The sequence below is a fragment of the Alosa alosa genome, chromosome 14 (assembly GCF_017589495.1).
Source record: "Alosa alosa isolate M-15738 ecotype Scorff River chromosome 14, AALO_Geno_1.1, whole genome shotgun sequence".
In the NCBI taxonomy this organism is placed as follows: Eukaryota; Metazoa; Chordata; class Actinopteri; order Clupeiformes; family Clupeidae; genus Alosa; species Alosa alosa.
Genome location: NC_063202.1, coordinates 2,441,453 through 2,447,038, shown reverse-complemented (window position 1 = coordinate 2,447,038; position 5,586 = coordinate 2,441,453). Strand labels below are relative to the sequence as shown.

General features: G+C 41.0%; 1 long non-coding RNA gene across 1 annotated transcript; it reads right to left on the bottom strand.

The window, feature by feature from the left end:
• Positions 1 to 3,601: 3,601 nt before the first annotated feature.
• Positions 3,602 to 4,697, bottom strand: LOC125307298. Its single transcript, XR_007195683.1, has 3 exons — positions 4,666 to 4,697; positions 3,924 to 3,985; positions 3,602 to 3,634 (listed from the first exon to the last, which is right to left on the bottom strand). It is a non-coding gene; the product is annotated as an uncharacterized LOC125307298 (long non-coding RNA).
• Between the last annotated feature and the right edge of the window lie 889 nt (positions 4,698 to 5,586).

The window sequence follows — 5,586 nt, the reverse complement described above, 5'->3', positions numbered from 1 at the left end:
CATTTACCCCTTGTTTATGTGGCCTGTAATTGTTTTTTCGGCTTTTTGAAAATACACTGTTGGAACTACTCAGCCCCTGTGTGCGATCTCCCCTTTCTTCACTTCAGTTTAATGTACAAAGACGACAATATCCCATGAACACTAAAATTGAAAACAGTAGGCCTGCAGAGTCTGGTGTCTACATTTCCATGAATATGACAGCCTAACTTCACCCTGCAGTGGAGTTGATGTACAGCCCATCCTTTTCTATTTGCATTTTCCAACATCAAACTGAAAGAACTCAGTCCTCTGAAATACTTGCCCTTTTATCATGAATACAATTTCTATTGAGAAGTCAGTCATGTAGTTAAATTGAGCCTTGATGTACAGTATAGCTATTGTCTGACATTTAGCACACACATTCAATATTAATTTTGTTCTCTAAATGTGGCTGTTGTGAACATTGTGTTGCCTGTACATTTCACATACGAGTTACAGGATCAGAACCCTGTCTTTGAGTTCAGCCTAAACCCTCAAGCCTCCACAAGGCCATCCAATAGAAGGCTAAAGGGCATGTGAGACACATCAAAGTCAGCCATTTGCCATCTGAAACTAAGTAATCATACCATGGCATAAACCCTCTTCAAGAGTACATACATACCACCTCTGATGGAGTATTTGCAGTCTAAAGCCTGGTGAGTTTTGCAGTCAGACCCTCATCTCTGGGTAGGTGCTGGGAACAGATCTGATGGGCCTCTGGGACTAAACTCCTGTCTGTTCTGCAGACGGTGCACTGCTTTTCTAAAGCTCACTCTGATGTTCAGGCGTCGGCTCGCAGGTCACCACTGACAGCCTTGAATAAATTTCAAGTTGCTGCTAGAAGATGAGGCGACTGCACCACTGAAACAATATATTCACATACACATACACACACACACACACACACACACACACACTGATAGTAGGCATCACTGAGTCCAGCCAAGAAAATGCTACGCTACATAATCTCAGACAAAGAAATCTAATCTAACCAACAATTTCTTTTTCAGCAGACATCCTATTTTACAGACACTGCCTCCGATATTCTTTAGGGCGATCCCAAAGTGCCTCTCCACTCAACACGGCCATCTTAAAGTGACGGCGCTAACACAGAGCATCTCTCCGAAACTCCAGAGACACAACAGAGTTGCAGCTGGTCCGCAGACAGCTATATTTGCCAGGAGACGGGGCACAGCAGAGGACATGTAAAGACAATGTCAGATAATCTCCGCTGCGATAGACCCACACAAACACACAGCTCCATGACAAGGCAGGAGAGCGACTCTGAAGCGACCCATTAAACTCCTCTTCATTGTTTGTGTGTGCATACAGTATGTGTGTGTGTGTTTCTTCTTCTTTGATTTGAAACATTTCACTGCCTTTTGAACACACACACACACACACACACACACATTAGACTGTCGTTACAATATCCTTAGAAGGGTTTGAAGTCTGAGTCTTTTCAAAACAGTCCTCCTCTGATCACAGTCAGTCACTGAAACCCACCCTCCTCTAATGTGCTAGCGGGTTCATTTAAAGCCTGCAGAGGGTAGAAGTGTCCTCCTTTTCAGATAAGGTGTTTGTAAATACAGTGCTCCTTTTCAGATAAGGTGTTTGTAAATACAGTGCTGCTTGAAGGTTTGTGAACCCTCAGACACGGTCAGTTGTTATTTACAAAACAATCAAAATAACCTTATTATATGCACATCCAACCCCTAATTTGTAAAGCTTACCTTCCAAAGAATAGACAGAAACAAAGGAAAGTTATACAGTTCAAAATATGACATTTATATACAAAAGTACAGTATGTGAACCCATGTAGTTCATTTCTTGTAGCACCTCCTTTTGCAACCACTACTTTTTGGGTTTTCTGTACCCATTAACCAGTGTCTCACATCTGTTTCTTGGACTTCTCCTTGCAGAACTCAGCCAGTTGAGAGAGGCTGGAGGGTCAACTGGCATGTACAGCCCGCTTCAGATCTAGCCAAAACATTTCTATTGAATTGAGGTCTGGACTTCGACGAGGCCACTCCAGAGTACGAATTCTCTTTATCTTAAGCCATTCCTTGGTCATTTTGCTTGAATGCCTATAGGGTTATTGTCTTGTTGTAAAATCTGTTTCCTCCCTAGCTTCATCTCCCTGACAGACATGAGGTTCAGATCAAGAATGTGTTGATAGGCCTGAGAATTCATACTTCCTGGATGGTATGGAGTCGCCCAGTTTCGGAGGCAAGAAAACAGCCCCACACCTCCATATTTCCACCACCATGCTTCACTGTTGAGAGGGGGTCTTTTCTTGGTACACAGTGTTAGCTTTCCTCCAAACATGACGATTTGGATTGTGACCAGATAATTCTATTTTGGACTCACCTTCCAGAAGGCCTCTGAAAGTTTCTTGAGAGCAGAGGCTTCCTTCTAGCAACCCTAGAACATCATGCCTGTCCCAGTTTCATCTGATTGTAAATGTAAATCTGATTTAGATGCTGCCATCAAGATCTGTAACTCTATAGAGGAGATGTGTGGGTTGGCTTTTACTCGATTTATGATCTTTTTGGTGCATCTTGGTCATACTTTTGATGGGCATCCACTTATAGGAAATGTTGCTGTGATGAATGCCCTCCATTTGCAAAAAGGCTTGCCTTACAATGGCTAAATGGAGCAGGAATCTTTTAGAGAGGGTCTTGTAACTTTCCCCAGACTGATGGGCTGTCACCATTCTGAGTCACCTTATGACCTCAGATATCTCTTTTCCTCTTGGCACTGTTGATCTGCAAACCCTTTCCAAAGCAAGTCTGTTTGATTAGTATGCTTAACTGATTATTTCAGCACCCAAATATGTTTTACATTAATCAATTACCTACTTGACTTTACCAATGCAGCTGGGAGTTACTTATTTTTGTATATACATTAATTCCATGTTTCAAGATTTTTTTGGCTTCTCACGCAGTTCCCTCTAAAAAAGTCCATGCATTTAACAAATATACACATCTGACAGTAAAAACTGGTAATGATAAAATTCATGATAAAAGTCATGATAAAACGGATTTTTCCAAACTGTTCAAGGAATTCACATACTTTCAAGCAGCATGTGAAATGCATATGTACTAAGAGACTGTACTACTGTGAATGAGGCTTCATAAACTAGCAATAATGTTGTACAAACACAAAAAAATGTGCTGTGTCGTTTGAAATAGCATTAATTTATTTAACACATTTCATCTTAAATAAAAGCATCCAAAGGATATACATGAGCTACAAATTGATGATTAATGAGTGGCTACTTTGTCAGATCTTTTGAGGAAACGTTATCTGAGAGTCAATTATGTTTTACCAAAAACAAAGGAAAATGTTAGTCAGCATTCAACATGCCCATGTCCCTAATTCACTCAGGTTCAAATTTACACATTTCTGATATTTACCATACAATCCAAAAACACTGAAATAACCCAGCCATTGTCTTTATTAAACCATCCAACAAGATAATATCTAAATGTATCACTACTGTACATATATTGTGGCATAAAACAGCTTATCTATTATCATTTTCATGAATAGCCAAAAGCCTACTTACCATTCCACAATTACAGGGTGCAGGATGGTGTTGTTTACTTTGAATCTGTATTTGAATGCATACCATGATAAGAAAACTTCATTTTACACATTTTAAACAGAACTTTTCCTTCTTTTTCTACGCAAGTGCATATAATTCAAACATGCACTTTCTGAAATAGGCTTATTCAAAAATGGAGAATGTCTCAACGTTCTTTCTGCTACATAATAACCAGAAACAAAATGATCAATCACATTCTACAGCTTAGCATTCACAGCATAGCTGCTAATATGAGTGGAAATGAGCTTGGAAAACAATAGATGACTAATGAATATTTGATGCTACTAAAACCTACTGGCTGATTCCTTCAAAGGAGGCTTCGCGACAGGTACTCCCACTATCAGTATTCACTCCACGCTGCAGAAGAAGAGCAAAAGGAAGCAGAGAAAAGCAAAGACATTTCAGAGGAGGCTTTCAAGTCCTTTATGATGCTCATCCACTGAGAGAATACAGAGACACACAACGGATAGCTGTCTGTCTACATAGGATGCCAAATGAACTTATTCCGATTTGTGACAACAAACCCAGTAAGGCTTGCCAAGCAAGCAACAGTGATGTTGATTGTGGAGAATAACCCTTTCATCTCCACAGATGACAACCCATGCGGTTAAATTCAACTCTATCCTGGCCCTATGTGTGCAAGTACTTCATCACACAGTAAGTTTATACACGAGGCAATAAGACCGCTTTAAGATCCACTTTTTTTTTTTTTAAGTGTAAAATATTCAAAAGAGGTGTGGATGATCTGAAACAGGAATATAAAACACAAATAAATGTATTGGATGTCTTCCTCCACTTCTTCTGTCTCTGGGTTTTTAACAATATACAAATTAACACATCAACACAGTCTATTTTGTAAATCTATTGGATTGAGGGAGATGGGGAGTAACAGAGTGTGTAGGTGATTTCTTTGTGAGTTTTTCAAAGTGTGTTAACATCATCTCTATTTGAATTCCCTCACTGACTTTCCTTGATAAAGACTACAGCAGCTACTGCTACAAAAACACTGAGGGATGCCCCGATAGCAGTGAACCTACCAGAGTAAGGAGGGCCGCTGGACTCCGCTTGAACATCAGCAATCTGTGGAGCAGAGCAGAGCAGATGAAAGATCAGAGAGGACAGACGTGAAGCATCATGGAGGCTGAGCTTGTTGCCTCATTATCCTGTGCTGTGGACAGGAAGGCATCATCAGCTCATCAGCACAGCGGGCAGAGCCGTCTTGATGGAGAGAACAGGAAATGACAAAACTCAGATGAGTCCAGCAGACTTTATTAAAGCTCTGCAGTCCGCTTTTGCCTTACAATGAGACAATGAGTCACAGCAACACAAAGCAGAATTTTGGAGAAATGAGCCATAGGATTCAGTACACAAACACACACACACACACACACACAACCACGCAAGCTCTCTGAATAAAGCCATCATGGACACACACATAACTCAAAAACTGAAATTAATGCTGAAAGCTCAGACTACAAAATCCCCTTTAAAATCCCTCCATCTCCTGTCCCAGCTTAACCTGATACCTCGCCAGATGAATTTCGCTCCACCTAGCTTCACTCATCCATCTGGAACCGATCCATTGGAATGGTGTTTCAGAAGGCTGGGCCTAATCAAAAAATGCTTGCATATGATAGAATAAGCCACTTGTCCGTCATCTATTGACGTGCTACTTCAACAACTCACATCGAAGCCAACCCGTGACGCTGATAACAGTCTCACGGTCGCTTCTCCACTACGTCACATCTATGAAACTCCCGCCCTGCGTCCTGATTGGCTGAACCATAAAGTCGGTTGCAGAAATCACTCTCAATGGAAGAGGTCCCAGATGGATGTGAGTGAAGCTAGGCGGAGCTAAGCAGAACGAAATTCATCTGGCGAGGGTCAGGTTAGTCCCAGCTATCCATCTAAACATTTCTGCTGGATGTCTTTCTAACAGCTCTCTTGCAGACAAACTA